The sequence below is a fragment of the Macrotis lagotis genome, chromosome X (genome assembly GCF_037893015.1).
Source record: "Macrotis lagotis isolate mMagLag1 chromosome X, bilby.v1.9.chrom.fasta, whole genome shotgun sequence".
Lineage (NCBI taxonomy): Eukaryota > Metazoa > Chordata > Mammalia > Peramelemorphia > Peramelidae > Macrotis > Macrotis lagotis.
This window is the reverse complement of record NC_133666.1, coordinates 662521170-662544600: the sequence shown is the minus strand read 5'-3', so window position 1 is coordinate 662544600 and position 23431 is coordinate 662521170.

The window sequence follows — 23431 nt, the reverse complement described above, 5'->3', positions numbered from 1 at the left end:
CAAAATCCTTCATAACTTAACCCCTTCCTTCTCTACCTTCCAACCTACTTTTCTTTTCTTTCCTTTTTTTTTTGAGTGGGGGAATGGGGTTAATTGACTTGCCCAAGGTAATGTAGGTAGTCATTATCAAGTGTCTGACTCTGGATTTGGACTAAGATCCTTTGGACTCCAGGACTGTTGCTCTATCCACTTTACATCTAGCTGCCCCTTCCCTTCCACCCCATTTTTCAATTTAGTGTCACTGACTTTTTGGCTGTTCCATAAACAAAACATTCCATTTCTTGGCTGCAGATATTCTCTCTCTGTCTGTGCCCCATGACTGTAATTCTCTCCTCCTCTGCTTTAAATACTGACCTCCATAGCTTCCTTCAAGTCCCAACTTTAAGCCTTCTTTCTATAGGAGTTTCCCCAAACGCTTCTTCATTCCAGGTCCTTCTCTCTTTTAATTATTTCCATTTATTATCTATATAGCTTCCCTTCTCTATAGCTAGAAGATGGGGTCAAGCAGGTTCTGGCCATAACAGGCTCATTGTAACTGTGCCTAAGATGCCCCCCCCATTTCTTAAGCAGTTGCTTTGGGCAGTCTAAATGGATTAGACTATGACTGGCACATAGTTAATTTGTGTGGAAAGCTGTAAGATGAGTGCAGCCTGAGACATGAAAATTGAGTTTTCCCTTGTATATATTTGTTTATTTGTTTCATACATACACACACACTATATATATATATATATATATATATATATATATATATATATACATACATATATATGAAACATCTAGTGGGGAAAATCACATATATGATATATGATTTTCCCCACCAGATTAATAACTCCTTGAGGGCAGATTTTGTCTTTTTTTCTCTTTTTGTATCTCTAATGCTTAATAAAGTAGGTAAAACATAATTGAAACCTAATAAATGTTTATTGAATGAATTAATAATAATAATAATGATGATGATGATGATAGCAGCAGCAACAAAAGCTAGCATTTCTTTAAGACTTATAAATGTTCTACATTGATATCTCATTCATTTGATCCTCACAATACAACCCTTTTTTTGGAAGGGCTTGTTAGTTGCTATTAATCCTCATTTTACAAAGGAAGAAACTGAGGTTGACAGAAGTTCAATCATTTGTAAAAGGTCACACAGCTAGACTGAGGCAGAATGAAGTGTTTTTTTTTCCTGTCATGAACCTAGAACCATTCCTCGGGATGGCACAACAGGTGGAGAGTCCTCACACTCAGGTAGGGTTGGCTTCAAATTCTGACTCTCACACATACTGGCTGTATGACTCTGGGCAAGTCAAATGAGTTCTTATACTCTAAGACTATAAGTTGCAATATTTCAGTAATTTTTCAGTCATGTCCCAATTTTTGTGACTCCATTTAGGGGTGTCTTGGCAAAGATAATGGAATGTTTACTACTGGTTTCTCCAGCTCATTTTTTCTAATGAGGAAACTGAGACAAACAGGGTTAAGTGATTTGCCCAGGGTCACGCAGCTAATAAGTGTCTGAGGCCAGGATCTAAGTGTCCAGGCCCATTACTATCCACTGTGCCATGTAATTGCCCCTGTAAGCTGTATACTGGTTATTAATTGCCATTTGTGGAGTAAATTTCCCAATGACAATAAAAATATAGACCCAGAGCAAAAAACAAAACTGAAAAATAGTACTATAAATTCTTGCTGAGGATATGACCTATAGCTGTCTCATCAGGGAGGGGTTAACCCTTGAATCCAGAAGACTGTTTGGCAATGGGTGAGTAGGTAAAAAAAAATTTTTTTAATCAATGGACCTCCTCTCCAAATGCAATTAGATAAAGCAGCCTATGTCCTCATGCTGTTCTTTTTGATTCAGATATCAGTCCTGCTGTGCTTGCAGCTAAATACTTAAATCTTCTCAGGTGGATTAGACTAGAAAAATGATTGAATTCAGGTTATAAAAAACAACACTGACACCCACATCCTGAGAGGTCCAAGAACATCAGTCTGAAACTCAACCCCAAATGTGCACCAGCAGCAAGAAGATGGGGCCAAGTAGATCCTGGTCATAACAGGCTCATTGTTTACTGCTTCTATGGATTCTCACCCATTTCTCAACAAGTTGCTTTGGGGAGTCTAAATGGATTGGACTGTGACAGGCATATAGTTAATTTGTGTGGAAAGCCGTAAGATGAGTGCAGCCTGAGACATGAAAATTGAGTTTTCCAGGCAGCTTGGAAGATCACTGAAGGCACAAAAATTATCTTAAGATACAAACAGGGGAGAAAAGTGGGCAAAAGTTTCTTTTAAGGGCTTATTGAAATCAGATATTATTGAATCAATTGTACTTATTATCACTTCACAAAATGTAGACAAGCTAAAGTTGGAAATACAATTAGGAGCCACAGAACTTCTTTGCTAAGCAAGAAGACATAGGAAGTTGTCATCCCTCCATATACCATTCTCTCCTGCTACTGTTACTGGATACAATATAGAGTAATATCTTTATGGTTGCATAGCCAAGAGATTCAGTGGATAAAATGATGAGTGTGGAGTCAGGAAAATCTGAATTCTATTCCAGTCTTAGCTACTTACTAGCTAACAAGTCACTGTCTTCATTTGTAAGATAAGCTCAAGATCACCCCATTGTCTTTGCCAAGATATAATAATAATGTTTGTGCTTCATTTTCGAATCAGGGAAGTGATGCTGCATCAAGCACATGAACTGGATTTGAGTGAGGGGTTGTGGTGCTGTGTCACTAGATTCACTTTCTCCTCTAGAGTCATCTGGGTCCAGTGGTCAGATATGTTTTTTTGTTTATGTTTTTATAAGGCAATGGGGTTAAGGTCATACAGCTAGTTAATTATTAAGTATCTGAGGCCAGATATGAAATCAGGTCCTCCTGACCCCAGGGCTGGTGCTCTATCCATTGTGTCAACTAGCCCCCCTCCCCCCCATGGTCATATATAAATCAGAATGACTGGAGGTGACTTTAGATATAAGGTAATTAGGATTAAGTGACTCATTCAAGGTCATACAACTGGTATCTGAAATCAGAGTTGAACTCAGGTCCTCCTGAGTTCAGGGCTAGTACTCCACCCACTGCACCATTGAGCTGTCATTTTTGCCAAGAAAACCCCAAAGTCACAAAGAGTTGTACACAATTGAAGTGACACAACAAAAAGTTCTATCATTTATGCAGAGTCTGCTAGCAGACCTAACTAGAATTTTTCTTTATTTTTTTAAGAGGGCAACTAGAGAATACAGTGGATAGAGGACTAGACATAAATAGGAAGAATTGAGATAAAAAAATTGGCATCAGATACTTACTAGCTATGCTACTCTAGGTAGGTTGCTTTAACCTATTTCTACCTCAGTTTTTTCATCTATAAAATGGAATAATAAAAAGACCGCTATCCCAGTGTTGTTGTAAAGCATCAAATTAGATGATATTTATAAAATAACAAACCTTAAAGGACTATAGAAATACTATTTATTATTATTATTAGAGAGATGCACTTGGAGCCATGAAGATATGAACTGAAATGTTGTCTCAGATAATAACTTAGTTGTGTAGCCATTGCAAGCTATTCTCTCATGTTCAATTTCTTTTTCTCGAAAATGGGAAAGATAATTGTCCATGTCTCATAGAATTGCTTTGAGGACAAAATAACTTGAAATATGTAAAGAATCTTTATATCCTTAAAGTGCTAAATAAATGCTAGCTATCATCATATCAATCAATCAGTAAACAATTTATAAGTGCCTACTATGTCCCAGGCATAGTGCTAAGCCCTGGGGAAACAACAAAAAAGGCAGAACAGAGTTCCTATTCTCAAGATGATTATAATCTAATGGAAATGACAACATGATAACAAATATAAAAATCAAGTTATATACTGGATAAATAGGAAATAGTTAAGAGTGGGGAGGTCATAGGAATAAGAGGAATTAAGGAAGGTTTCTTGTAGGTGAGCTTTTAGTTGGAATTTAAAGAAGTCAGGGAGGTTGGTTGTCAGAGTAGGGAAGAGAAAGCATTCCATGCATGAGGGACATGCAGAGAAAATGCCCCAAACTCAGGGATGGAGAATTTTGTTTTTGTAATAGCATGGAAGCTTCTTTAGAGAATGGTAGGAGAAGAGGCTAAAGATGCCTGTTCCCTTTCCTTCAAACTATGCAATGATATCACCATGTTACATGTCAGGAAGAGTCTTTCTACATTTATATTACCAGCACCTTGGACAGTGTCTGGTACCATTTTAATAAATTCCTGTTGATTGATTTGATCTGAATATAGTTGAATGCAATGTTTTCTGAATTTATCTCATCTTAATAAAATTATAAACTGTTGACTCATTTTCAATAATAATAATAGTTAGCATTTATCCAGCACTTTAAGTTTTGGAAATAACTTTTAAAAAAATCATCTCATTTTATCCCCATAACAGCCCTGGGGGGTAGGTGCTATCATGAAGTCCATGCTACAGATGAAGAAAATGAGGCAAAAAGAGATTGACATTCCTGGGGTAACAGAACTATCAAGTATTATAGGTGAAATTTGAAGCCAAGTCTTCCAGATGGCAAGTCCAATAACCTACCCATTGTACAAGCCAGTTATTTCTTTCAGTATATAGAAATCCTCAGATCTTTTTCCTTTTAGACTTTTTGTTCTCAAGGAACTGGCAGTATTAGAGAAAAGTAAGGTCTGGATAACTATAACACAGGATATTACATTATATGTGCATCAAAGAAATGGAAAGTGCTTTGGGGAGTTTTGAATTGGAGACTATAAGGGAATCAAAGTGTTCCTAGAGGAGGTGGTATTTGAATTGTCTTTAAAATAATTCAATAAGTGATGTGGGAAAGGAAGGGCATTTTAGTCATAGGGGACTTAGGAACATGAAGGTGAGAGAGGACAGGGAATGTATGGGGGACAGAGTGACTGAAGCATCTAGGTGGCACAGTGGATAGAGTCCCCTAAGTGGAGTCAGGAAGACTCATCATTCTGAGTTCAAATCAATACTTTCTAGTTGTGTGATCCTGGGCAAGTTACTGATTCCATTTCCCCCTCTGTAAAATGATCTGGTAAAAGAAATGGCAAAACCACTTATTTTTGCCTAATATCACAAAGTTTCTGATCAACTTGGAAAGGTTAGATGGAAAGGCTAAAAGACTAGGGAAAAGAGTTTATGCTTCCTTTTTAGGCAAGATGGAGCTGCCATGTGCTAGAAGGAATTATGTGAGCAAATCATTGCATCTCTTCTCATCTGATCCTCACCCAAGTCATTTAAGTCCTCCTTGCCTTCCCCTCATATTGTTGGAATATGTTTTCTGTCTTACCTCTTCTTTATGCAATCTCTTCTCCAGATAAGTATCAGAATGCTGTTCCTGAAACACATCTGACAGTAACACTCTCTGCGCTCAAGAACCTGCAGTGGCTCCCCATTGTCTCTAAGCTAAAACAATAACTTCTATTACTTGGTAATTAAAGCTCTTCCTAAATGAGCTTCTTTGTAGGTCACTCCCCTTTGTATACTTTATTTTATTTATTTATTGTATGAACTGCTTCATACAACAGTCCATCCTCCATGACTGCAAAAGCTATTCTCCATTCCTCCAATGCATCCCATCTTCACCATTGACTCGAAATGCCAACATCTCTTCAAGTCTTAGTTCCATGCCACCTACTATGTGGGGCCTTTTAGGATTTCTTCAATGGTTTGGATACTCCCTCCCCAATATTATTTTGTAATTATATTATATTAGAAATGCATTTTTTGTGTGTTCTCTGTCCTGTAGAATATAAGTTCCAGGGCCTATTTTAGTCTTTGTCTTTGTTTTAGTGTCTGTCATGTCTTGAATGCTTAGGAAATGCTGCTTCATAGATAGAGGTCTCTAAGCACAAGTTGGATGACTATTGTTTCCAATACCTTTTAGGAAGCATTGTTAAAGTGGGGTTAATAACTCCAGTTACTCAGCAGGTTCTCAAGGATTTCTCATTCTATTTCATTTTCTTTCTCTTTTTTTTTTAGGGTTTTTTTTTTTTTTTGCAAGGCAGTGGGGTTAAGTGACACAGCTAGGTAATTATTAAGAGTCTGAGGCTGGACACAGTGTTTGAGGCCGGATTTGAACTCAGGTCCTCCTGACTCCAGGGCCGGTGCTCTATCCACTGCGCCACCTAGCCGCCCCTTCTCATTCTATTTCGAAAGGTTGTTATGAGGATATGATCTTGATAAAGCAGTTTTCAAGCATTAAACCATTATGCACATTCTTCTTATGGTTTTTGATATTATTATTATTGTTATCACTGTTTCATGTGTGAATTGTCCCAGGTGGTCACTGATCTCTTCCAATCCTAGGATTATGTGAATGAATGAACGAAGGACTGAATAAACACATATTCGGGCATTGGTGTCAGAGAGATGACAGTCAGTCCCCCCCAAAAAAATTATTAAGCACTTAGGAACATGAAGGTGAGAGAGGACAGGGAATGTATGGGGGACAGAGTGACTGAAGCATCTAGGTGGCACAGTGGATGACTTTTATCATGAGCCCCCCAAACCACAGATTAAGTAATCCCAGAAAAGTGAACCTCATAAAAAAATTTCCTTCTGAGCTGCCAACACTGTGTCAGTCACTCACTGGGCCAAATTGCAGCTTGCTCATCTTCTCAACCTCTCTGGCATAAGAAATTCATGAATAATTTGCCACATTATGTAAAGGAAATGCTAAATCAACATCAATTTTATTATTCTCAACCTAATAATAATTCAATAAATGATTCATTACAGCTCTGAGTAAACACTGAGACATCCATGTGCACAGAGATAGAGAAGGATGAGAAAACTGAGCTTTAAGTCAGGAGCCGTGGGTATGTAAGCCCACTCTGCTACTTAGCAACTATAACAATAATAATAAAAATAATAATGATAATGACAGCTAGTATTTATTTACTTATATAAAGTTTGCAAAGCACTTTACAGATAGTATCTCATTAGATCTTTTTTGTTTTGTTTTTTATTTTTGCAAGGCAATGGGGTTCATTGACTTGCCCAAGGCCACACAGCTAGGTAATTATGAAGTGTCTGAGGCCGGATTTGAATTCAGGTGCTCCTGACTCCAAGGCCAGTACTCTAATCACTGAGCCACCTAGTGGCCCTCATTTGATCTTTATAACTCCCTTGTGTAGCTCTCTGAACTTGAATAAAGCACTTTCTCTTTCTAGGTCTCAATTTCATCAAGTATAAAATGATTGGGGTGGCTAGATAGCACATTGGATAGAGCACCAGCCCTGGAGACAGGAGCAACTGAGTTCAAATCCGGCCTCAGACACTTCATAATTACCTAGCTCTGTGGCCTTGGGCAAATTACTAACCCCATTGCCTTGCAAAAATTAAAAAAAAAGGATAAAATGATTGGGTTAGAGTGGTTGATTTCTGAAATGTTTTCCAACATTATGTTATGGATTTTGTCAAAGGAGGAAAAACTACTACAATTTCCTCTATACCAAGTGTTCTCTATTTCTGTCTTACCAGAATTTTGGATTCTGACCTTTGGGTCATTCTGGGATCTGATAAACCACTTTTTTTTTCTTTTGCCTAAATCCAGCCCTTTACTACACTTATAGGCCATTGTTGTGGTTATTGTTGGTCCTTCTGTTGATGTATTTATACCCTTTTATATAGGAGCTCCATTAGGGAAGGCCAGGATTCAATGATTTGTTACTATTTGTACCCCTAACATTTATCATTCTTTATCTTTTGTCATCCTATGAATGTTTGCAATTATTTTAATTGAGTTCTTAAACCATTCATGCGTCACTTGGATATATTATATATTTTGAAATGTCTAAGGAGTGGGTTGTATGGAATAAATTTAAAAGGGATGCAAAGGAAGAATAGTGGTCAGGGAGACAGAATCATACAAACTCAGGGCTGAATAAGATTGTAGAGGCCATTGAGTTCAACACATTACTGATCAATAAGTCCTTCTAAGCTGTCACCACAAATGGTCCTAAAATAGTTATTTGAAGGTCTCCATTGAGGCCACTATATTATGAGGCAATCCATCCAACTTTTAGTATTGTTAGGATTTTGATGGTTAAGAAGTTTTTCTTCTTTTCAGGTTCAAATATTTGCAATTTCCATCTATTGCTCCTCCAACTGCCTTCTGGACCAAACAAAAAAGGTACTTGGTCCTAGTGGTCATAGCTTCTCCAAGTCTTTTCTTCTTTAGAATGAAAAAAAGTTATCTTGACTGAACTGTATTTGATATGAACACACCATTGTGATTTTAATAATCTTGGAATCAGAAAATTTTGAGTTCAGACCTAGAATCAGAAATTTATTAGCTATGATGTTGGGCAAGTTAAAAAAACTCAGTCTTATTTCACCCTTTGTAAAATGATGATAATACCAGCCACTTCCTAGGGTTTTTGTAAAAATAAAGTAAGAAATGCTTTTATTATTATTTGATTACATCATCATCATCATCATTTCTCCTGGTTCTCTTTACTAGCAATACAATATAGAAGAAAAGCCAATAGATTTGGAGTCAGAAGATCTGGATTCAAATTGTATCTTTACCATCTACTACCCATATTATATTTGGGCTAAATATTTAATCACCTCTTTAGGACATATGTTTCTTTATCATTGACACAAGAGGGTTGGACTAGATTTCATTCAGTTGGATTGATTTATCACCAATCAATAAACATTTGGTTAAGTGTCTATAATGTCCCAGAATGGTACTTAATGTTGAGGATACAAAGAAAGACTCTATCCTCAAGGAACTCATAGACATTTAGATATCTCTAAGGTTTCTTCCAACTCCAGCTAGGATTCAATACTTAGTACAGTGTCTGACACATAGTAAGTCCTTAATATATCTACATAGATTTATAATCAAGGTTTAGGATTCTAAGATTACAATTATATGATTGAGAATTGGAAGGCCCTTTATAGGTCATCTGGCATAACCCTTCCACTGTATAGAAAAGGAAAGTGAGGATAGTGGAGGCAGAGAGCAAAGTCTTAAAGATAGTAAATTGCAGGGCAAGAATGAGAACACAGGGTTTTGATTCTGATTTTGGCTCTCTTTCTCTTAAATAAGAAAAGAAAGCATTTATTAGGAGGACCTCAGTGGCTGTCCAGTCCAAACAGTACTTGAGAATTTTTTTCTTCCTCTATCTCTAATAAGTAGTCATTTAGACATTGCTTGAACAATTTTAGTGAAGCAAAGCTCAGTCACAATACAAAGGACTCAAGATGGAGTAAACAAGTCACTTCCAGATAGAGAGGTGATGGATTCAAAGTGCAGAATGAAACACATTTTCTTTTCTTTTCTTTTCTTTTGCTCTCTTCTTTTTGGTTATGTCTAATATGGAAATTTGTTTTAATGGGCTGTTTTTCTTACTTCCTCTATAAGTAAGGAAAATGGAAGGAGATGGAATGAATTCAAAATTGAAAATAAAATTCAATTAAAAATTCAATTAAATTCAATTAAAAAATTGAAATGTAGGTGAACCCTTTGTCTACTGAGGCAGCTGACTCAACCTTTAATAATTTGTTAGCTTGATTGCTAGGCTGATTGCCACTCTTTCCTGATATTAGATCAAAATCTGCCTCTATAAAGCCTCTACTCAGGGTTCCAAGTTTTGTTTCTTGTGATCAAGGAGAATCTGATCTCTTATCTATATGACCATCATAGATTTATAGCTCTTATATCTGACTAATATCTACTATCTTTTTTTAACTCTTCTCAAAGTTAGAAAACTTTATTTCTTTCAATCAAGTCTTATGTCAGGATCTCAAATGCCTTTGTTAGTCATCATTCTGGTTACTTTACAATCCAGGTTTAGGGTAACAGAATTTTTTAGATTGACAGAGAGAAGGGAGCTGACAGGTTAGTAATTTCAATCACACCATTTTACAGAAAAGGAAACTGAAATTAATAAAGAAGCTAATTAAATTGGCCAAGGTTACACCTCGAATAAATAAAAGAGCAAAAATTCAAAATCAGATTATTTGATTCAAACCCTAAGCATTCTTCAGTTTGGTTAAATGATTACTTTCTCTCATAGATCTTATTTTTGGTTGTCCATCCAATCCATTTTTAATGTGCTGCACAAACATCCAAGTATCTTCTCAACAAGAATATAATGTCCAATTGTAAAATGGTTTGTGGGCATTCTAACCTACAAGATTCACAAATTTCTCTGATTTATCAGGGTAGCAGCATAATCCCAGGAAAAAAAAAGAAGGAAGAAGAGGGAAAAAAGGAAGTAGCTTAAGAATGAAAGAAGGAAGAAGGAATTGAATTAAGCAGGTTTGTTAACTGATGAAGGCTTCTAGTGATTATCTCTTTCCTTTCTAAAGACTCACAGACAGTCCTTTTAATTGCATATTAAAGATTAAAAGAAAGCAACAATCATTTCACTGGCATATAATCTGAAGCATTCACCTATTTCCTCCTTTGGAAAAACAGCACATTTGCCCCCTCCTCTGCATTCTGTTTCCTCATAGCTCATTAAAGATCACATATGACCTCTTTACTCATTTTCATATTTCAATTCTCTGTAGATTATTTTTGTTTTATTCTTTCTAGTATTACACTCACTTAAACATTATTAATTGAAAATCAAGAAATTCATATTTATTAAATAGCTATATGAGCAAGATATGATGCTAGAAATAAAAAAAAATCAAGGAAATCAAATAGACCTTGCCTTCAAAGAGAGTATACATTAGCACAGATTTAGAGCTAAAAATAATATGAGCTATAATAATAGCTATCTTTATATATAACTTTATTTTGAAAAATAATTACATATCTATTTCCTTTTATCCTCACAACAACTCTGGTAGGTATGTAATATTATTATTCCCATTTAAAAGAAGAAGGAATTCAGACTAAGAGGGGTTAAGTGACTTATGCAGAGTCATATGGCTAATAAGTGTCTAAGGCTGGATTTCAAGTCATGTCTTACTGACTCCAGGGCAAGCCCTCTGCACACCACCTTTTTTTTTTATCCCCTTTAAATCACTTTAAAGGTTATCTAATCCAGTCCACTCATTTATCAAATAAGGAACAGGCACAGATTAGAAATCATAGAAAGGGGGTTGGCTAGGTGGCACAGTGGATAAAGCACTGGCCCTGGAGTCAGGAGTACCTGGGTTCAAATCCAGTCTCAGATACTTAATTACCTAGCTGTGTGGCCTTGGGCAAGCCACTTAACCCCATTTGCCTTGCAAAAACTAAAAAAAGAAAAAAGAAATCATAGGAAGGGTAAGTGTTTAAGTATTCCAAATAAGTTTTTTTTCCCCATGCTACTACCCCACTCTACAACAGTGATTTGACTTTTGCTTAATTAAGTAAAGCCAAAGTAAATAGGGAGAAAATTCTAATAATTAAGTGGTTAGAAGATCAAGAAAAATCATACAGAGTCTTAGATTATAGCATCCAGGTTCTAGGAATAATAGTGTTATGGTTGGATGACCTTAGTTACAGAAAGGGGAAACTAAGGTCCCAGGGAACAAAATGTGAGTTTTCACTCAAATCACAAGGTAATATCAGAGATGAGATTTGAACCCAGTCACTCTGACTCCCTAAACTAGTGTTATGTCCAAAACAGAAGCAGAATAAATGTTGCTTTTCTCATCAATGTTCATAATCTTCTTTTAAATGACCCAAATCAATCAACATTTCCTCCAACCAAGCTAAAAACAACTTTTATTTTTGTCTCAAGCCTTAATAAACATATGAGTGAGTGAGTAGGAGATACTGTGGCTAGAGCACTGGATTTTGAGTCAGGAAGATTCATTTTCATGAGTTCAGATCCAGTTTCAGACATTTATCAGTTATGTGACCTTGGGCAAGTCACTTCCCCATTTGCCTCAATTTTCTCATCTGTAAAATGACCTGGAGCAGGAAATGGCAAACAACTCCAGTATCTTTGCCAAGAGAGTCCAAATGAGTGTCAGGAATAGTTGAACATGACTGAAAAAAATAATTCCAATAAACTTTGACTACAAAGCTATCGTCATACCAGCTTCATCTTCCTGTTACCTTCCACATAGTGTTTTCACCCTCTTTTTTATTTGTCCATAGTTGCCTATACCCACTCCCAGCTCCAATATCAATGAGCCTCTCATGCAGCCACATCAATCCTTTATACCCACCCCCTTGCTTTACTTCTTATTGAAGTCAACTGTGACTCTAACACCAGATTTTCCCTCTTAATTTGCACAGGAAGGACTTCAAAATATGCTGTAGAACAATGAGGTACAGCATGTCTCAAAAGCCATTTTAATTAAAACAATTGAAGATGCTTGCTCAATGAGATCAGACAGATACTGGGCAGCTCAGTTTCATACAGCTGGGCAGGCTCCAATTGAAACTTCTCTTTAGTAGCTAAAAATTCACAACTCGATCAAAGTTAAGTCCCTTGAAGGTACCCAGTTCTCTGTAAGAATTCTGGAAACTAATTGAAAATTGTGGTCAGACTGTGTTCAGAGAGGAGCCACCAAAAGTAGATGCCTTGGTAGCTCATCAAAATTTGCTCAGAAAACAGAGAAAGAGAATTTCAAAGATGTTGACGAACTTTTGGCTACAATCTGAAAATTAAATAACGAAGGCTTCTCTCTATTATTTATCAATTCAATAGTCAGGATTGTGTGCACTTTGACAGACCCATTGACAATTTATCATTAGCTTTAAATGGAAAAAGGCTACACCTATTTTCCATTCAATTCCTTGAAGAATCCCCTTTGTTTATTGAACAGGTTTGGTGAAAAGTGGCATAGGAAATACTGAAAATATTGCTATCCAAAAATGCCGCTATGATTTGTGGCAATTTTTTTCAGTGTAAATCAAGAAGCTGCTTAAGTATAGCTTGCACATACAGGAGAAGTTGATGCAATATTTATAGGGAAATGGGGTGGGGTGGAGAGACTCTCTTTTACCTGGCTTTGAAAAGTGAGACAGAAGGTAGACATACTAGACAATTTCCAGTTGCAAAGGGATTCATCTCTCTGGAAGGAGGCAATCACCAAGGACTGCTATTTCAGTTACTCAAAAGGAAGCTCATTTAGCATTGTAATTTTAATTCAAATAGCAGAACAAGTTTCAACAATCTGATTGTGGAAAATAATTAATTGAAATAACATTATTCTGAGTAGTGCTTAGATTTTATTGAGCTGTTTAATATCTTGGTAATGTGACTCATTCAGTTTCTGAAGACACAGTAATTCCAATTGAGCAATATAGTAGTAGTAGTCTGATTTAATTCAATGAGAATTTATTATGTGTCTACTAGGTGCCAGGCAGAAGAATGGCATCATGGGTAGAGAGGTAGCTTTAAAGTTAAGAGGATACATTAAGTCTTGCCTCTAATGACTATGTAATCTTGGGCAAGTTATTTAACTTTTAGTTCCCATGGCAATTCTTGAAGATGCTCAGTTACAGAGCATACAGGGAGCTGTGCTGGTAGAGGGTGTTCTTCACTGAAAATTCTTTAACATTGAAATCACAGATCTGACTCCAAAGTGAAATGTGCCAGGTACTATGCTAGGTGATGGCAAATAAAAGGCAAAACCATAATAGTCCATGTCCCCAACCTTACATTCTACTGAGGAGCTATAACATGCAGACAAGAAAAAAGTCAACGCAACATTACATCAAGTGATTGTAAGAGAAAAGAGACTAGGGGAAAACACTGGGTGAATAGATAAGCTAATAATATGGTAAAAGAAAGCAGAAATTACCAACTGCAAACCTTTCAGTGTAAAGGAACAAAGGAGAAGGAATAATCACTTATTAAATGCCTACTATTGACACTTAGTATACTAAGTGCTCCACAAATATCTCATTTGATCCAGATCTAATACATTTTACTACTCATTTACTATTGAGTCACTTCAGTCACGTTCAACTTTTTGTGACTTAATTTTGGGGGTTGTCTTGGTAAAGATAATGCAATGATTGCCGTTTCTTTTTTTCAGCTCATTTTACAAATGAGAAAACTGAGGCAAACAAGGGTAAGAGACTTGCCCAAGTTCATTTAGTTAATGAGCATGAGACTAGATTTGAATCTAGGTCTTTCTGACTCTAGACCAGGCCCTCTAGCTGAGGTACGAATAAATACCATTTAGTAGTTTTTACAAACCTCCAGAATCAAGTATAAACAACTTTGGTTTTTAAAGCAGTTTGGTTTTTATAGTCTTCTTGAATTTTCATTACTCTGTGATCTGACTACTAGAACTCAATTGTTCTTCCATGCACAGAAGACTCCCCTTCCCATCTCGGTATCTTTGCACTGATAGTCCCCCATGACTTGAATGATCTCCCTCTTTATCTCTACCTCCTAACCCCACTAGTTCTAATCCTCAAAAGTCTTCATTAAAATCACTAAGGAAATAACTAAGGAAATAGTTACTGAAAAGTGCAGCTTTTGATTGGATGTGATGGAAAGAGGTACTGCCATACCTGGAATGATCTTTCTTCTCATCCCCACCTCATAAACTCCCTAGCTCTGATCCTTCCAGTTCTTTATAAAAATCATTAAGGAAATGGATTCTGTTTTGATTGGGTATGGTTGAAAGAAAATCAGACTTGTAGTCAGAGGACTTTTGTTCAAATGCAGACATTGTCACTTAATAGCTCTGTGACCTTGGTCATCAATCAAGTTCTCTGGATTTCAGTTTCCTTCCATATAAAATGATGGGGGTGGAATATGTGATCTTAATTGTGCCTTTTTTTTAACTCTAAATCTCTGATCTTATGATTAAGTTTCTGATAAAAAGGCAAAGGAAGAATGCCACTTTTATTTATAACAGGAATTATTCTAATTACTCTAGGGAATGGAGAGGATCATTCAAATTTACCTGCTGCTTACTTTTTTAAAAAAAAACATTAAATTTGGATATAACCAATTCATCATTATTTCAGGTTAATCGAGAAGACAAATAGCATAAAACCACAGAGAAGTTCCAAAGTCTTTTTAGCCCAAATAGCACTTTAAATTTTTTTTCTTTTTAATTACTTCTCAAGATTTAGTAGACAGAAAATTAAACATGGGTGAGAAAAATAAGTGTCTACATCACAACTCTTATATTACTAGATTTGTAACTATTAATATATTTCTAATCTTTTATTTCCTCACCTATATTATGGGACTGATAATATCCATAGTAACTACTTCATAGAGTAGTTAGGAGTTACAAATCTTTGAAAGAAAATTACACTAGGTGCTTTTACACCTCTCCTTTCATTCTCCTTTAAAACCTTTTTCAGTCTGGTTCATTCACCTGAAATGATTCTCTCCAAAGTTACCATTCATTAGGGGTGGCTAGGTGGAGCACTGGCCCTGAAGTCAGGAGTACCTGAGTTCAAATCCAACCTCAGACACTTAATAATGACCTAGCTATGTGGCCTTTGGGAAAGCCACTCAACTCCATTGCCTTGTAAAAACTAAAAAAAAAAAACAAAAACAAAAAAACCCCCAAAGTTACCATTCATCTCCCAAGTGTTATTCTCTATCTATATCCTCTATGATGTCTCTTTAGCCTTTGACACTAGTTTACCTTCATCTTCAAGACGTTTTTTTCTTCTCTAGATTTTTGTGATACTGTTCTCTCCAGGGTCTGTTCCCCATCTTTGTGTACATGGTTAGAACTTCATCCCTGCCATACATGTCCTGGTCTCTTCTCTTTTAATTTCTCTATAGTCTCTAATTGGGTAATTTCATCAGATTACATGGGTTCAATTGTATTGCTATGTAGATACAATGGAGAATATATAACATTAACCTTAACCTCTTCCCTGAGCTCCCATTCCAGTTTACAAATTGCCTCTTTCATAGTTACTTCGATAACACTTCAAATCCAATGTTTCCTGGATATAAATCAATATTTTTTTCCCTGAGAACTTGCCCTTCTTATTTTTCCTATTTTTGTCAAGGTCAGGACCATCCTCACTGTCAAACAGGTTCACAATCTGTGGCATCCTCTCTCTTCACTCTTCTTAGCCATATATACACATATGTGTATATATATATATATATATATATATATATATATATATATATATATATGAAATCATTTACCAAATCTTGTTTTTTCTACTTTTATAATATCTCTAATCTCCAGTCAAGCTCTCTTCTCAGTCATAATCTTAATAAAAATCAAATTCACTTTTCTCTTGCAATATTATAATAGCTTCTCAATTGATCTTCTATCTTTAAGGCCTTTCCCCATTCCAATACCTCCTCCACACCTTGGCTGAAGTGGCTTTCATTTCTTTAAATTAATTACTTTTTCCCATCTATAGACAAAGATTACTTTCAGCATTAATTTTTGGTAAGATTTTGAATTTTTCTCCCTTAATTCTTTCATTCCTTTCCTCTTGACAGTGAGTGATTTGTTATAGGCCATACAGGTATAGCTAAGTTAAACATATTTCTGTATTACTCATGTTGCAAAATAATCAAAAAAAATTAAAAAAACATAAAACAAATTTTTAAATGAAAATAATATGCCTTGATCAGTGTTCAGACCCCATAGTTCTATCTCGAATACAGACCATATTTTCCAACACAAGTCCTTTAGAATTGTCTTAGATCATTGTACTACTGAAGAGTTAAATCTCTCATGGTTGTTCAAACAATCTTATTGTTAATATATACAGTGTTTTCTGGGTTCTGCTCATTTCACACAGAATCAGTTCAGGTAAGCCTTTCCAGGCTTCTCTGAAGTCTACTTACTCATGATTTCTACAGAACAATAGGACTCCATCATATTCATGAAATAATTTTCTTTTTTATTTAAGTGGTGTTTTTTTGGCAAGACAATGGGGTTAAGTGGCTTGCCCAAGGCCACACAGCTAGGTAATTATTAAGTGTCTGAGACTGGATTTGAACTCAGGTACTCCTGACTCCAGGGCCGGCGCTCTATCCACTGTGCCACCTAGCTGCTCCTTGAAAGAATTTTCTAAAGTATTATCTGCTTCTATCCTATCCCACCTAATACAAATACAAACTCTAGTAGCTCTCTGTTATCTCTTGGAGCAAAATAGGATCTCACCTTTTTATTATTTTAACTTCTTCACATCTGGTCCTCTCCCTGAACTTATATTATTACTTTCCTCACATTACTCCCTTCCCCATCTCATAGAACAGTTAAGACTAATTTACTTTCTGTTCCACAAGTATGGTATTTCATCTCTTTTCTCTTTGTCTTTGTGCTCTCTATTCTCCAAGCCAAAAATTTCACCTTGGGCTAGTCACTTCTCTAATCCCTAGGCAATTCTCTAAGATTATGAGTTCCTGAGAGACCTGCATTGGCAGAGGGAATTTCCTTATCTGGGACTTCTCTAAATTAATGAATTCACAAATCTTCAGTACTCTTTGCCAAAGCTCTTAATAAATAAATGCTAAGCTGGGAATTTATCCATTCATCCTTACCTTACCCAACATCCCAGAAGCTCAGGAATATGCAAAAAAAAAGGGATAAAGGAGAAGAAAGGAAGAATCTCTGGACCAAAGATTATTCATATATTTTCATCTTCCCGATTCATTTTGGTGAAACCTATGTATAGCTTCTCAGAATCACAAGTTTCAATGCGTGAAATGAAATAAAAAGGATTACAAAGGGAAAACTATTTTATTGAAATACAGCTTTCAAATTATTATTTTTTTAAATTATAGGACTCCATATTAAGGAAGCTCTGTTCTAAAAAAATAATGGGGGGGGAACCAATGATTGGATTATCAGTCCCTAAGAACCTCAAATTAGTCATAAAAAGGAGGGGGGAAAAACCCTTTTCCATCTTTTAAAGAATCCAGCTTCCTTGAAAATAGTGTTTTAATTACCATAGCAGTAGACTAGAAAGCTCCTTGCTGAGCTGTCTTGGGGAGCCAGCCTGTGAAGCCTTGGGGATCTGCTCCATGGCTCCAGCTGCCTTCCCTGCTTGATCTGTTCCTATTAAGATTTGAAATTTACAAGGGGTGGGAGGGAGAAATAAATGCTTAAAAATTTTATGTTTACGTTTAAATTTTAAATGCTGAGCATTTCTTTCTATTAGTCAAATGTCAACACAGAAAGTGGTTCACCAATCTCTAGCTGCAATATGCCTTGAAAGTGGGGTCTATATTCTTGTCTTTCTTGACATCTTATTGTTGGTATCATTTGTCCTTCATTCTGGAAGAGGGTCATGATGTTAGGGAAGTGATGCCATGACAAGCACATGAACTGGATTTGAGTGAAGGGGTGCTGTGCTAAGTCACCAGTTTCAATTTCTTCTCCAGAGTCATCTGGGTCCAGTAGCCAGATATGAATCACCATGACTGAGACGATCCTGGATAGGAGACAATCAGGGTTAAGTGACATGCCCAAGGTCACACAGTTAGTTCAAGTCAAATGTCTGAAGCTGGATTTAAACTCCCCTCCTCCTGACTCCAAGGTCTACTCCACCAACTAATTGCCCTCCTTTACTTTATAGAGACTTAAGAGAAAGGAGGTAATCAGGGAAGTCAACTTAATGGTCTAATATCAAAGGTTCAATACTCTTAGTTCTATTAGGAAGCCTCCAGTTTAAGTTCCTGCCAAGAGTCAAATCTTAAAAATTAGTCTGTTATATATGGTCAAACTTTTAATTAATTCACCCCTAAAAGTTCCTAGAATTATTGAATTTTGAGTTCAGCCTGCAGTTGCCTTGGCAGTGCCAGATCAACTGATTTTGCAGACTTTATTTGACCCATGGGTCAGATGTTCTCCCTCCCTGCTATAGTCAAATCTTATGCTTCTACTGTACATTTAAAGCCTTTTCCCCCCAGTCCTATTACACATGACTTCCTTTCAGCACTCCCCAGACCAGACTGTTTTTTTTAATCAGTATTCACCAATAATACTCAATCTCTCATATCTGTGTCTTTGCACAAGCTGTATCACATGCCTAAGATACAATTCCTCCTCTCCTTTATGGAAATAGAGGCTCACATGGAGAAAATGATTTTCCCACAGCCATAAAATTACTAAGTGCCAAAGATGGGTTACAAATGCTGAAGTCTCCTAATTCCAGGGATAGCACCTTTTTATATCTCAGTTACCTTGTTTTGATATATGCTATATAAATGAAAACCTGGAACATGTGGGTTACAGAAAAATTACCTTAATGAGAATAAAATGGGGGAAGGGGTCAGCTAGGTCTGAGTTCACCTGCTTAAGTTGCTGCTTACTGGCTAGGTGACCCTGAGTAAGTCACTTAATCCTGAGTGCCTCGAAGAAGACAGAAGAAGAAGAAAGAAGCAGAAGAAGGAGGAGGAGGAGGAGGAGGAGGGGGGGAGGGGTAGGAGGAGGAGGAGGAGGAGAAGGAGAAGGAGGAGGAGAAGAAGAAGGAGGAGGAAGAGGAGGAAGGAGAAGGAGGAGGAGGAGAAGAAGAAGAAGAGGAGGAGGAGGAGGAAGAAGAAAATGGGAGGAGTGACACAAATAATTATTAAGTGCCAACCAATTATTAAACACCAATTATTAAACAACCAAGTACCACAAATGACAAAGCACTTTACCAATGTCGCATTTAATCCTCTCAACAACCATGGGAAGCTGAGGAGACTAAAACTGACAGAGGTTAAGTGATTTTCTCAAAGTCAAACAGCTAGGTTGAGGTTGGATTTGAACTCACATATTCCTGACTTCAGTTTCAGCACTTTATCCATTGTACTACCTCTTGTGTTTTAGTGGATGAACAGCATAATATAGAAAAAGCAGAATAATAGAGAAATCAGTAAAATTAATGCAAAATGGGGCTGTACTGTGAGTGTCATTATATCCAGGAATAGGGAAGTAACAATATCTTCATACTTTGTCCTTATCAGACCTCCTCAGGGAGAGAAAGGAGACAGAGAGAGGAAATAAACATTCAAATAGATCTAATGTGTCAGGCACTTTACCAAACACATTTACAAATATTATCTCATTTGATTGTCACAACATCCTAGGAGGTTGGCATCCTTATTATCTTCCTTTTATAATTGAGGGAACTGAGGCAAAAAGAAATTAAGTGAATCATCTGGTGGTACGACTAGTGAGTATTTGAGGTTGCATTTGAACTCCGGTCTTTCTGGCTCCAAACCTAGTGATCTATTAATTAAATCATCTAATTGCCTCATTGAAATTATTATGTTCAGGATTTTACTATTGTGGAGTGCATCTAGAGGATAGTAAAAGTCTTGGGTTCATGTAATGTAAGAATCACTTGAAGTAATATATTTAGTTTTTTCTTTTTTTTTTTTTTAGTTTTTTTGCAAGGCAAATGGGGTTAAGTGGCTTGCCCAAGGCCACACAGCTAGGTAATTATTAAGTGTCTGAGGTCAGATTTGAACTCAGGTACCCCTGACTCCAGGGCTGGCGCTCTATCCACTGCACCACCTAGCTACCCCAGAAGTAATATATTTAGACAAGAGAAGAAGACTCAAGAGTGACAAGATAGCTATCAAGTATATTTTAAAGAATGTTTTTTTCTTAAGTTCAGAATAAAATACATTTTTAAAAAGAATGTTTTTATTTTTCTCAAGTGCATAAGAAACAATTTTAAATATTCATTTTTTATTACTTTTGAATTTCAAATTCTCACCCTTCCTTCTTCTCCTCTCCCCTCCATAAGAGCACAAGCATTTTGATATAATTGCTATGAAATCATGAAAAACATTTCCATATTAGCCATAATGCAAAAGACAACACCAATCAAAAAAGAAAGAAAAAAGGAAAAGAAAAATAAATTAAAACATATTATATTTCAATCTGTATTCAGATTCCAGAGAAATAACTGGAGGTGGATAATATTTTCTTTCATAAATCCTTTAAAATTGTCTTATATAATTGTATTGCTGAGAAAAGCTAAATCACTTACAGCTGATCACTGTTCAATATTACTGCTAGTGTATATAATGATCTCCTGGATCTGCTCACTTCACTTTGTATCAATTCATGTAAGTCTTTCCAAATATTTCTGAAAATATCCTGTTGGCAATTTTGTATAGCACCATAGTAAATCATATATCACAACTGGTTCAACCATTCTCCTATTAATGGGCATTTCCTCAATTTCCAATTAAGCCACCACACAAAGAGTTACTATAAATACTTTTGTGCATTTAGATCTTTTTTTCTTTTTATGACCTTTTTGGGATACAGATCCAGTAGTGGCATTGCCAGGCCAAAGGGTACACACAGTTTTATAGTCCTTTAGGTGTCATTCCAGATTGCTCTCCAGAATGGTTGAACCAGTTCATTACTCCACCACGAATAGCTGACAAGAATTTGAAGGACTTTCAGGTGTAAGAAGGATTAAATTTCTTCTACCAGATCCTAGCAGATAGAAACAGGAGAAATAGGTATATATTGTAAGAAAGTAAGTTTGGGATTGATGTCAGGACCAGTCTTACTATCCACAAGAACTTGTCGGTATGCCTTGGGATTCCCCTCTCCTTGGTTTTCTTTGGACAGAATTTGGATGATTACTTGCAGAGTATATTTGAGTAGGGATTTCTGTAGTATATGAGTTGGAGTTAGTAGCTTCTGAGGTCATTTCCAGCCCTTAAATTCTGTGATTCTGTGATAATATCTTCTCTGTTTCTGGGCACTATGCCTCTCAATGTCCTCCATCATCATAGGACATTGTTGATTGATATCAAGCTTCTACCCCTCTTTAATCATCAAAGCAGTTTGATCTAACAAAAACAAACAAACAAACAATGGATGCAGCACAATATCCAGTGTCTATCCAAAAAATAAAATATCAGAGCTCCCAGGGTGGGTCAGGAAGTCTTTTGTTGAGATAGTTTAATGAACAAAAAACAGTTACCTGGATACTTTCTCAAGTATACTCATGTGAGAAAATGGAAATCTTGTGTCCTAAGGGGAAAGGAAAACATTGATTCTTCTGAACTAGGAAGATGAAGGTCTCTAATTATTTACAACAGGAAAGCAGCAATACTAGAAATCATTACTTTTTCTCAGACTAATAAATCATTTTAATAGCAGTAAAACATCCTAACTGAAGATCAATTTTCAGACCAGGACTTCTGAAATTTTTCCATCCTTCATGGGATGTGCAAATTTGATCTCCTTTCATGAATATGCAACCTGAGAAACATTCAGAGTGGACATGAAATCATGTTTCAAAACCTGGGTCCTTCTCTTGAAGGCTGGGACTTAGGAGACAAGAGGACTGTTGAATATTGCAATCTGTACACACATTTCTCTCTTGGGAATCAGGCTTCAGTGACCCTATTATTTCTCTTTTTGACTATATTTCCAAAGATCAATTCCCACTTTTGACAATTCAAGTTGAAATTACCCTCCAACCATTGCCTCTGACTGGGCCCTAGGATCAACGATTTAGAAATAGAAGGGACCTTAAAGGCTATTGCATCCAGCCCCTTCATTTTATGGGTGAATTTAGGCAAGGATATCATGGATAGCAAATGTCTTGGGGCAGGATTTGAACCCAGATTTACTGTGCTCTATCTACTATCCCATGTTTTCTCTCAAAATGTAGATAATGTATATAGGAGCTATCTAAATATATATAAATATATATAAGAGCTATCTAAAATGAATAATATTGATGAGATAGCATTTATATAGAACATTAAGGGGTACAATACAGTTAATATATATTATTTCATTTCAATCTTATAAAAACTCTGTGAGGTTGATGTTATTATTATCTCCATTTTATGGATAAGGAAAGTGATATGGAGAGACACAAAGTGAGTTATCCCAGTCACTAAGTATCTGATGCAGGATTTGAATGCAGGACTTCCAGAGTTCAAATTCAGCATTCTGAGAGAAGTGACTATTAATAACCAGGGATTTGGGGTGATTCAGATTTCACCCTTTATCTTTTATTCTCATTTCGGGATCTCAGTCTCTCAAAGTTGAGTTAACCTTCTCCTCTATCCAGATCCTACCCAGGTGGGGAAGCCATTGCTCTACTCATATTTGAGTGGAGGCAAATCATTTGAATTAATCATCCAATCCTAGGGGTTACTTAGAAGTAAATGTCATAATCAAAGTTCATTTGAATAGGTTCAGCTTCTCATTAATATCCATTCTCTTATTAATTGTTAACTAATAAGAATTATTGTCATCCTCAAGTGGGTATATAAACTGTGAGCTACTGCCATGATTGTCTAAAAGAGAGTTGGTCAAGTGACCATTCTTTAATTAATAAACATGCTGGCATTATTAATTAAAATGACTAAATTACCAAGAAATTATTTCTCTTCAATCTTTTTTAAATGTCACAGCTCAATCCTCAGTGCTACCTAGTTACCACCAGTACTACCACCACCCACTTCATCATAGAAAGTATTTATAGAGCTTTGTATATAGAATACCACATTTGATCCAAGGTAGAGTCGATGACCTTAGGAGTTAACAGTCA